The sequence below is a fragment of the Danio rerio genome, chromosome 21 (genome assembly GCF_049306965.1).
Source record: "Danio rerio strain Tuebingen ecotype United States chromosome 21, GRCz12tu, whole genome shotgun sequence".
Lineage (NCBI taxonomy): Eukaryota > Metazoa > Chordata > Actinopteri > Cypriniformes > Danionidae > Danio > Danio rerio.
Genome location: NC_133196.1, coordinates 10092303 through 10104981, shown reverse-complemented (window position 1 = coordinate 10104981; position 12679 = coordinate 10092303).

The window sequence follows — 12679 nt, the reverse complement described above, 5'->3', positions numbered from 1 at the left end:
TTGCTTTATACATTCAGAAACAGTGTTTTCTTTGAGCAAGTCAAATTAAAGGTACAGTTCATATATTTTACTGCTGTATTAAAGGACAAAATTGTATTACAAATAATATAAAAATATTAATATATTTATAGATTTTTTTTAAAATTGTGTTGGAAAGAAAAAATCTAATTATGTATGGAAAGCATTGTCTATTCACCGAGATATCAAATTGAACTAAATTGATGGCATGATTATCGTAACCAAACAGAACCAAACCGTGAGACCAGTGTAGATTCACACCTCGTTACAATTATACGGTTTGGTTCTTCAATCCAGATGGATGGGGCAACCATTACTGCGTCCGAAATGGTGAAAAGCATTGGAGTAACGATTGAAGACCAACTAAACTTCTCTGACCACATATCTAGAACTGCTAGATATTGCAGATTTGCACTCTATAACATCAGAAAGGTTTGACCCTACCTATCTGAACATGCAGCTCAACTCCTTGTTCAAGCTTTTGTTCTCTCCAAAAAAAAAAGTAATAATATTTACTAATGTTTTGCTTTTTACACTTTAAATACCTGAAACTTGCCTACAGCACTTATTCATTGTTGCTCTTATAGTTGTGTGAATTGCTTCCTTGTCCACATTTGTAAGTCGCTTTGGATAAAAGCGTCTGCTAAATGACTAAATGTAAATGTATAGACCTTTTTTTTTTGGCTGCTGGATGGAGGGCGCCATAGTGACCAGCGTCTTCCTGTAGAATGTTTGACCTTTCATTTACAGCGTTTACAACCGGTAATTTGCGATCTGAAAATGTGTTTCAATAGCGTTTTGAGTGGATTATGGAGTGATTTTGTGACACACAACTTTAAAAGGTTATAAAGTTATAATCTGTCAGATCTGTGGTTCAAGTGCGAAATAAAAATCAGCAATATAATCCATGTTTCTTTTCGTTATGCTTAATCACGTGCCCCAAAAAAAGATATTTAAAATAAACAAAACAATATGATGTCTTTTGACTGTTTTCTTTAATAACTACATCACACAATACTTATACTTTACTTTCAGTACTTGGGTAGTAAATTTTGAAATAAACTACTTGCAGTACTCAAGTACAAAAATGTTGAATGCTTTAGTACTTCCACTTAAGTATGGTGCTTTAAGAGCACTTTGACTTTTACTCGAGTCACTTTTTCGATAGAGCACTTGTACTTTTACTTAAGTCTTGGTCTCTAGTACGTCATACATCTCTTCTCTATATACACTTCTGGGGCCTCATATATCAACGCTGCGTACACACAAAAACTTTCAAGCTCAGAATCGCTCACGTTTGGATTTACTAATGATGAAATGAACGTGGGAATGTGCGCAGCTCCACGCCAACTTCATTGATATGTCAGCGGACTTGTGGTGTGGAGCGGAGTTGACCGCGATGACAAGGTTTCTAGATTCTGGAAAAGGTCAGTCTGTGCTTTTGAAAACACTATTGGTTGGGTTTAAAAAAGGAGGAGAGTGGGTCAGTCATGACACTAGTGAGAGAAATTTAAGATCTCGAAATGCACACACAGTGGCCTCTGGTGGATTCACTAATACTGAAAAAAAAACATACTTCCTGGAATTATAGGAGTACATTTTCAGAATGAGCCTGGGTTGACTACATTCTTACCATTCAGTAGTAAAATGTACCTTTTCAAATACAGTTAAGGAATGCTTATCATGTTAATCTCAAGATAAAGCAGCACCAATATTCAGCAAAAATGCAGACATGCAATGATGTTTTTTTTTTACTTTTAGTAAACTTATCTAAAACATGATTTGCATTCACATCTTTCAGCTTATTGACTGCAAGAAGTGAAAAGATGAACCTGTCCAGCGAGATCTTGCCTACTAATGGATCAAACTCCACTTACAACCCCAGCTCCGACTCAGATCCTGGATTCAGACATTGGTTTTTATATTCAGTTATATGCATTGCAAGTGTACTATTTGGCTTTCCTACAAATATCTATGTGATCTGGCTTATAGTGACAGGAACAGGCAATGGACTTGCAGCAGAGTTCTTCAGCCTCAACCTCTCAGCCTGCGAGATCATCTATAGTCTAAACTCATTTCTCGAACTTCTCAGGTACACCACGTCTGACGTCTCAAGCGCAGTGAATTTTTTTCAAGGAATAGCCACAACCGGTCGTCCTCTGTTTCAGTGTCTGATGTGTGTCGAGCGTTACCTGGCAGTGGTTCATCCTGTAACCTTTCTGAAGTACAAACCTCTCAGATATAGACTAATCTGCTGTGTTATGGTCTGGGTGTCAAGTTTGTCCTGTTATGGTCTGGCAGCAACATTCTTTTCAGCCCGCATCAAGATTATTGCTATAGGTTTTACACTCATTCAGCTCATCCTCTTCCTCTCCATCCAGTTGTATTGTCTCGTGGCTGTTCTCAGAGCTCTGAAGCAGTCAGGACCGGGAGAGAAAGTTAGAGACGGAGAGGACGAAAACCACATGAAGAGAAGAGCGTTTATTATCATTCGGATAACCACTGTGACCATGGTCATCATATATGTCCCCTATATTTTTTCACTTTTTCTTGCTTTAAGTTCTTCCAACATTTCAGATATAATCTCTGGAATTTGTTATGCTTGTTTTGCTTTGGCTGGTTTAATGCTGCCTTTTCTCTTTCTTCAACGTGTTGGGAAACTGCCCTTTGTTAACTGGCGAATACTATAATTTTACTTGTACTACTGATGAATTGATTCTCCTTGTAATGAATCTTTTTTTTTCCTACAAACTTAATTGGCATATTATTTTACATTTTGAAAATTTAAAGGATAGTTAACCTAAAAATTTATATTCTGTCATTGTTTTTACGAAGTTTCCTTCTTCTACTGAACACAAAAGATGTTTTCGAAGAATGTTAAGAACTGAAGAACTGTAGTACTTATATTTTTCATACTATGGATGTCAGTGGTTAAAGGTTTTCAGCTTTCTTCAAACTATTTTCTATTGTGTTCAACATAAAACTCTCAGCATTTTATATTTATCCACAGGTGTTTCATGCACCTACACTTCACCTGTCGTGTCGTCTTTTTAGTTTGATGTTTGTAACCTCGCCAACACTGGTCCTACACCACCCAACCCGCTCCGAGCTGGTATCGAACTGGTGACCTTCCACATGGGAGTCAGTTGCTCTAACAAGGAGGCTAAAGACCATGACCTCTTGTGTCTGTCACTAGAGCACCTTTTGAAGTCAGAGGAGTGAGGTTTAACTGCACAGCACTTACTAGCTGGCCACTTACCCCCCGCAGTGCCATCCAATGCCATTATGTTTGTGAATAGAGGTTTTGTGTTTAAGAAGTGTGTATTATGTGTTTCATTATGTGTGACAGTTTATGTTTCATTGTTTATGATATATTGGAGATTTTTCTCTTTATGTGTTTAATGTGGAATGTAGATTAAACGTTAAATTTGGCAATGTTTGTGTATTTGACCATATATTTGTTTATGAAATAATAAAATGTTTAGTGTGGTGCATTTTTTTAACATTACTTAAGCATCAATGATTTTTTTTTTTCAGTTTGAGCATTATAAACTTTAGTGGCTCTATTTTGACCATCCATGTGTAACCCCGCCGGTCCTACACCATCCAACCCACTCCGAGCTGACATCGAACTGGTGACTCCGCATGGGAGTCAGTTGCTCTACCAAGGAGGCTAAAGACTATGTCCTCTAGCGTCTGTCGCTAGAGCACCTTTAGAGGTCAGAGGAGTGAGGATTACCTGCACAGCACTCACTAGCTGGCCTCCGTTACACATGCGCTAAGTGCAAAACGCAGGGCGCACATGCTCTAGGGGCTTGTCAGAATCCACTTTTGCTAATATAAGGACGGAAAAATCTACTGCTTATTCTCTTAATGAGTTAAAGGTGTGTTTGAGTATAAACCAATCAGAGTCTCATCTTCCATTCCCTTTAAAAGTCAGTTGTGTCGCGCCATGGCGCATTTGCTATTCACATGACAACTTCGTGAGTGAAAAAACTGAGCTTTTGCACAGTATGCACAGACATCAATTAGCCTATAAATAATTAATTTCGTTGGTTGAGCACAAATATTCGTTTTAAAACTATTTCTAAATTCAGTTCTAATTTCCAGCAAACAAATAAATGATTAATAATAACGAAGTGTGTTCAAAAACCTGAGTTATATCCAAATGCACATGCTATGCCCTGTATGTTCTAAAACCTGCAGGTGGGCAAATCTAAGCTTATTTTTAATAAAAAAATATATATAAATATGCAGATAATACAAAATACTGCTAATAATAACAACATTATACAAAAGCAAATTGTTATGAATAGACTTTTTATATTTATGTAGGTTATAAAATAATGTTTTGTAATATTTTAATCCTTTATATTTATATCCTATATATATTCTTATTATACTGTATCCTATATATATATATACTTAATATTTTAATAATTTTTCATTTGTAAAGATATTTGCGTATTGCTCTACATCTTGTGTGTATTAAGCAGTGTGTAAGCGAGGCGCACAACTAACACGCTCTGCGTTGGAGAATAGACTGGCTTTGTTTTGGTCTATTGAAAAATCTTTTATAGTTTCACAAAATAGCAACACGCCAGCAATGCGCCTCAACATGCCTCCCTTTTTAGACCAGAACGCCTATGGGCGCACATATGAGCTTAAATGCATTTGCTATTTAAACAGCGTGGCGCAAAACATCAAAACAACTCTTGCGCCAAGCTGAAACTAGCAAACAACAATTGCATCACGCCTTGCGCCACATAGTGCCGGGTGTATGATAGAGGCCTAGATGATGGATAGTAAAGTCTAAAGTGTATCCTTTCCAAAGATACATGAACTGTGGACGTAGACCAAATTATTCAGCAACAGTTACAGTTTTAGTTTGGGAAGGCCTTTTAGAAAAATGTCTCTAACGATGAGGGAAAGGACACCGGTAGAGAATCGGAAAACTTTTTACTTCTCATTTTGCATGCTATCTTAATTAAATTTAAAACCTAAACGCATAAGACACTTGGCTTTCAATGTTTTTTTTTTTTTTTTAAGACATTACATTCATGTTTTTTTTGTGTGTTTGTATATGGAAAAAACAAATATTGAACACCACACATTTTTTTTCTCAATGCTTCAAAATTCAATTCACCTTTATTTGGATAGCGCTTTTACAATGTAGATTGTGTCAAAGCAGCTTCACATAGAAGATCATAGTAAATTGTAACAGTATAGTTCAGTTTTCAGAGTTTAAGTTCAGTTTAGCTCAGTTTAGTGTGGTTTATTAATCACTACTGAGAGTCCAAACACTGAAGAGCAAATCCACCAATGCACAGATCTACAGGTCCCGAACCATGCTAACAAGTGGTGACAACGGTGAGGAAAAAACTTCACCAATTGGCGAAAGTGAAGAATAAAAAATCTAGAGAGAAACCAGGCTCAGTTGGGCACGACCATTTCTCCACTGGCCAAACGTCTTGTGCTGAGCTGCAGTCTAGGCGATGGAGAAACTGGACGAAACTGAAGAAACGAGACTCGTCTGTCTCCAGAGCATCACAGGAATAGACTCATGATCTCCACTCCTCCATGACCACCACAGCAGCTGCTCAGGATACGGCCTGGTCCAGGATTATGGAAATCTTGGGATCATCTTGTCACTGGTCTTGGATCAAATCAGTGGCGCTGCATAATCTCTAGGGGGCTCAGGATGAGTATCCCCAGGCGAAAGTAGAGAATATAAAGAATAATAAGCATAGCTGCTGTTCATAGTGTTCATAAATGAGATGCAAAAACCTGGATGGAGCACATTCATGTATCACAGCACTAAGTGATGCACTGAGTAATAATATAACGTAATAACTTTAATGTAGGTAATGTCTACATTTTTATATTTTGAGCATGAAACTTCCCCTTTTACCACAGTAAAGCCTAAAGTTGCTTCTTTCCAATGATACTTAATTTGTGTTTGTAGCTTACTGGAGTCAAGAACTATTTAAAGCTAGGTAGGTTATATCCCCAAAAGTGAATGCTGGTTAACAGGCTATTGTTAGGAAGAGCCTTTTCCATAGATTGTTCATGTGATTTGGGATGATTTTGAAAAGGTTAGGCAGGTATTTGTTTTACAAATGATTTCTAAAATTCTCTATTTAACTAGGGTTCATGTCAAGTCCATGACAAATCATTTTACTTGACGTGTGTACACAGATAAGAATTAACATGATATTTGTGTTTTTTCATCCTGTTTATGAAAAGCCTTTAACAAACACTAATATGTTTGCATGTATTTGCATGGAGAGTGCAGATATAAATACGCCACCTCAGTCCTTTTCAGACAGATGACTTATTTTATCTCATGTGACCCCTTACAGATGATTTTTTTACATATTTTCTCATAAACCACAGGACAGAGGTAATGAAAATATTTAAGATGATTGCTTGTAACATTTATTTATTTATTTATTTTTTTTGTTAAAGTTTGTATTATCAGAGTTACTTAATATTGATTGTAGTTTTTTCACTGCAAAATATGCTTTTCTTACCTAGATTGTTTTGTCTTGTTTCTAGTCCAAATATCTACAAATTCTTAAATCAAGAATCATTTTCTAGACAAGCAAAACATAGTGTCTTGTTTTAAGAAATAATGTGCCAAAATGAAGTGAGTTTTTCCTTAAATCAAGCTAAATAATCTGCCAATGGGGTAAGCAAAATAATCTTGTTTTTCGATTTGTGATAAGATTATTTTGCTTACCCCATTGGCAGATTATTTAGCTTGATTTAAGGAAAAACTCACTTCATTTTGGCATATTATTTCTTAAAACAAGACAATATGTTTTGCTTGTTTAGAAAATGCTTCTTGATTTAAGAACTTTTAGATATTTGGACTAGAAACAAGACAAAAAAAAATCTAAGTAAGAAAAGCATTTTTGCAGTGTTAAAACATTTTGCCCTATACTGAAAACCTGTCTATTGCAAATTTAAAGTTTTAAGAGTTGTAACTAACTTAAAATGTTCTGGTGGACTAACATTGTGGGTCTCATTCATTGTTCACAGTTGTGTTTTCTGACTGAACACCTTGAAGAGATGAACCTGTCCAGTGAGATCTCCCCTACTGATGGATTAAATGTTTTTTTTAATGGTACTGTGAGTAATGTTGCTGAAATCTTTTCAGCAATGAATATGATCACCATTGCACTGAGTTTCCCTGCAAACATTTACGTGATTTATCTTATAGTGAGAGGATCAGGCAATGGACTTGCAGCAGAGTTCTTCACTCTTAACCTCTCCATCTGTGACATCATTCTCTGTTTAAACAATCTGTTATATGTGGTCCCGCATGTCTTTGTTGCTCTACTTGCTTTTTTGTGTGGACAAGGACCACCCATGACTGGTCACTCTCTATTTCAGAGTCTGATCTGTGTTGAGCGTTACCTGGCAGTGGTTCATCCTGTAACCTTTCTGAAGTACAAACCTCTCAGATATCACGTGATCTGCTGTGTTATTGCCTGGTCTGCATTGTTTTCTTCCTGCTTGGTTATTGCTTTGTTTTATTACTTTAACATCCTCGGGATGTTTTTGTATTTCACGGTTGCTCAGCTCATCCTCTTCCTCTCCATCCAGTTGTTTTGCTGTTTGGCTGTTCTCAGAGCTCTGAAGCAGTCAGGACCTGGAGAGAGAACGAGAGAGAAAGAGGAAAACCACATGAAGAAAAAAGCGTTTCAGCTCATTCTTATAACTACTGTGAGCACGGTTATCATATATGCTCCTATTATTATTTCAGACCTTCTTTTATTGGGTTCAGTTAGCGATACTGTAATATACATTAGTGCTGTAGGTTGTAGTTCTTCATCGGGTGGTTTGGTGCAGCCATTTCTCTTTCTCCACCGAGTGGGCAAACTGTCCTTCACCATTTGCAAATTATTTTAGTTTTGTAGTAATTTCAGTCATGTTTTCGAGCACTGAGATGTGTATCCTAAGCTAAAGTCAAACTGTCCTGTAATACATTTTTTTGATGTTTTTTTAATGCCAATGACAGATGTCAATTTGATGTCATTTAGACTTCAAGGTGACAAAAGAAAATGTTTTTTTGGCTTGTTTTTTGATGTAATTTTAACCGTTTTCTTTCTTCAAAATATCGTCCTTTGTATTCATCAGAATAAAGAAACTCATAAATGCTTGTAAACACTTCAGGTTGAGTTAATAATCAGTTTTAAACAATATTCTCATCAACCCTTCATGGGAGGGCTTAAATCTAACTCCATCCCAGTCAAATTTGGTGTACCAAGGATCGATGTTAAGCCCTCTACTCTTTTCTATGTACATTTCACCTTTTGGTCATCTCCTGGGATATGGAGTTAGATTTGTTTCTTTATTATTAGTACATATTTATTTTTTTCTTTAAAACTAAATATTTTTGATTGAATAATAAAGAAACAAATCTAACTCCATACTGGGATCCCAGGGATTAAAGTACAGTTAAAGTCAGAATTATTAGCCCCCTTTTGAATGTTTTTTTTTTTTTTTTTAATATTTCCCAAATGTTGTTTAATACATATTTTTTCTTCTGGAGAAAGTCTTATTTGTTTTATTTCGGCTAGAATTAAAGCAGTTTTACATTTTTTAAACACCATTTTAAGGACAAAATTATTAGCCCCTTTAAGCTATTTTTTTTTCGATGGTCTACAGAACAAACCATCATTATACGATAGTTAACATAATTAACGTAGTTAAGCCTGTAAATGTTACTTATGCTAATTATAAGCTTAGCTGTATAGAAGTGTCTTAATAAATAACTAACAAAAAATTATTTACGGTCATCATGGCATAGATCAAATAAATCAGTTATTTAAAATGATTCATTAACTATTATGTTTACAAATGTGTTAAAAAAATCCTCACTTCGTTAAACAGAAGTTTAAAAAATAAACACGGGGGCTAATAATTCAAACCCGGTGATCTTTCAGCTGTTACACATTTGGGACACTGTATTTTAGAGATAAAAAAAGATGGATGTCCCAAAATTTTTTGTGCCTGAACATGAACAAGACAAAGGTTATTTTGATCGGTTCTTCCAACCAACTAAGTAAAACTCAACCTCTTAACATTAACCTAGATGGCTCGGCGGTGGAGGTTCAGGCCAAACTAAAGAACTTTGGGGTAATATTTGACAAACATCCAACATTTGATCACCACGTGCTGTCCACTATAAAGACTTCATTTTTTTCATCTCAAAAACATTTCATGAATCCGCCCCATGCTGTGTTTTTCTGTGGCAGAAAAACTGATCAATACTTTCATTTTATCCCGCTTGGACTATTGAAATTCCTTACTAGCTGTTGTTTCCAATAGTAACATTAATAAACTACAATATGTCTGACCGGGACTAAAATCAGAGAACACATTACTCTTGTTTTGGAATGTCTTCATTGGCTACCAGACAGATTTCGTACTGATTTTAAAATCCTCATGCCTACATGAAAGGCTCTGCATGGTTTGGCTCCACACTATCTGTCTGATCTCTTAAATTGGTACTCCCCTTCACGTGACTGCCGTTTCTCTGACTCTTGTCTTTTTAACAGTCCCCTCCACTCGTCTGTGTTCTACGGGTGACCGGGCTTTCACATCTCTGGCTCCAAGGCATCTCTCCCCACGACATTAAACAACCTGAATCTTTTAAATTATTTAAATCATCCTTGAAACCTCAGTACTTTACACTCACCTATTAATGAGGTGTGCATCTTTGGTTTATGTTTTTAGATATTTGAATGTTTTTCCAATGTTGAATGTTTAATCAATTGTGAATGTTTTAGCCGGAATGATTCATTTTTATTCTGTTATTCTAAATTGTTTTAATCTGTGTCTTTTTTTGTGTAAAGCGCTTTGAGAATTAAGTTTTTAAGGCGCTATATAACAATAAATTATTATTATTATTATTCTCAGTGTTGGGAAACTGCCCTTTGTTAACTAAATGAATTGATTCCCATTGTAATAAATCTTTTTTTTTTTTCGCTAAATTAATTGCCATATTGATTTAGACTTTAAAAGTTTAAGGGATAGTTCATCTAAAGATAAATATTCTGTCAACGTTTTCAAATCTTTATGAGTTGCCTTCTTATGTTGAACACAAAAGAAGATATTTTGAAGAATGTTTAAAACCTGTAACCATTGACTTACATAAAACTTGTTTTTTCTACTATGGATGTCAATGGTTTTCAGTTTTCTTCTAAAAATATTTTTTTGTGTTCAACATAATAAAGAGACTTGATAGTTTGGAACTTATTGAGGGAAAATAAATGTAAATAAATGTAAAAATTTGTCTCAAACATAAAAAAGAAGATTTTCAGCAGAAACACACCAAAATCTTAATCAATGTAAAACAGTTTATATAGCAAAAACAAAATAGTGTCAGTCAGGCCAGCCTGATCTTACGAGGAAACGTAAGTATTTTACGCTTTATCAGTTTAGTGGCTAATTTGTGCGAATTTGTAAAAGTTGAGTCATACCTTAATGTACTATTTTAAAAAGGAGGCGTGGCACTCAACCCACCCCTAAGCCAAACCGTCATTGGATGATGATCAAATCATACTAAATTAGCCACTAAATCAAAAAGCTACGAATTGCTGTAAAATTGCGTTGTTCAGGCATATTTAGAGCAAGATCTATTTGATTAAATGTTACTGTGACAGGATTACTGTGTATCTCTATAATGCTTCTGTCATTTTACATCCATTTAATTTGTCACTATCCTTTAAACCACTCAGTTTTACCCATTTGTCAGCAAGACATATTCTTCAACCATCAAGTTTAGTATGATCACCTGTCATTTTACAGATTCTAATAAGTTCAGATTAAATATGCTGTTTTATTTTGATGAGTCTGTGTGTACACAACTTATTTTCTTCTGTCTTGCATAAATTTACCCACATGGTCATGTTTACACTACGTTGCAACAGTGGTGTCAAATTATTGGTTATCTCTATATATGTTGTCAGACAAAACAATCCATAACTGTAAGTTAGGTGGAGACCTGAAGTACAGAATCTAAAAGATCAATGTTAAATAGTAGTATTTTACATTTTTTTTATTGTATCATTTTAAACATTATGTACACTGAAGCAGAACTTTAAAATAAAACTTAAAATTTCCATCTGAAGCCTGAAAGGTTTAGATCAGTGGTTCTCGAACTTGTTTCAGCAAGTACAACCTTAGAAAAAAAATGTCTCTCCAAGTACCAACATAATAATAATAGTATTGAAGTACACAGGGCCGGAGTGGGACTCCTTTTCAGCCCAGGAGTTTCAACCCTTAGCCCACCTCAGTTCACGACTGACTATATTAAAATAAGGTCATTTCCAGGTCAGTTTGTAATAACACTATCATGTCTTTTTCTAGGAAACTGTTGCTTTAGAACTTCAAATGTTTTTCATAAATATTAAAACATTACAGGGAAGCTAAAGCCACAACAGTATTCTTTAAAACATCACAATGTCCTTTCCTGAATTATCTTAATATATATATTCTTTGCAAAATTCTTTATAGATATCCAGTCCTTTGTAACGGTGGTCACACAAAAAATAAAATATGTACACCTATAAGTAACCCAAACAGTATTATATGTCTTAACACTAAAAATGAAAAAAAAAAATATTAATAATAATAATAATAATAATCACTGAGGTGAGACTCAAATCCGAGTCGTGGCATCACCACATGGAACCATCATGTTAGTGCTGTTTGTGGTCGAATGATAGTTCCATCATCATTAACCTGCAGGCTGCATTTTGCTCATGAGGCTGCGAAAGATCGGACCTGCGGCAAAATAACGAATAAAAAAAGAGTGAGGCTATGGTCAAATAAATAAATAAATGAATGAAAAAAAAGTTCAAGACTGCTGAGTGCCCCCGCAGCCAAAAACCGGCCAATTCTCCCGGTCCTCCCGATTAGCCAATCCGGGCCTTGAAGTACAGTGGCATAGTAGACCTAATTCAGTAAATAAAAAAATTTAAAAACGTGGCAGATTAATTCCTCTTATTAAGAATATTTATTATTGTCAGCCACTTTAAACATTTTAAATAGTTTAAACATTAACACTGTAGGGTGAAGCAGTGGCGCAGTAGGTAGTGCTGTCGCCTCACTGCAAGAAAGTCGCTGGGTCGCTGGTTTGAGCCTCGGCTCAGTTGGCGTTTCAGTGTGACGTTTGCATGTTCTCCCTGCCTTTGCGTGGGTTTCCTCCAGGTGCTCCACAGTCCAAAGACATGCGGTATAGGTGAATTGGTTTGGCTAAATTGTAAAGTGTGTGTGTGAATGTGTGTGTGTGTGTGTGTGTGTGTGTGTGTGTGTGTGTGTGTGTGTGTGTGTGTGGATGATTCCCAGAGATTGCAGAGTTGCGGCTGAAAGGGCATCCGCTGCGTAAAAACTTGCTGGATAAGTTGGTGGTTCATTCCACTGTGGCGACACAGACCTTTATTTGTTTTTAATAAAGGGACTAAGCCGACAAGAAAATGAATGAATGAATGAATGAATGAATTAACACTGTACTATGCTTAAATAAATAAAAAGGCAATGTTTAAATTAAAATGTGCTTTTAAAAGTTAATTAAAATGGCACTGTTCTTAAAAATTAAAAAGAAAACTGCTGTACTTAAATCTAAAGCATTAACATATAGTAGCCT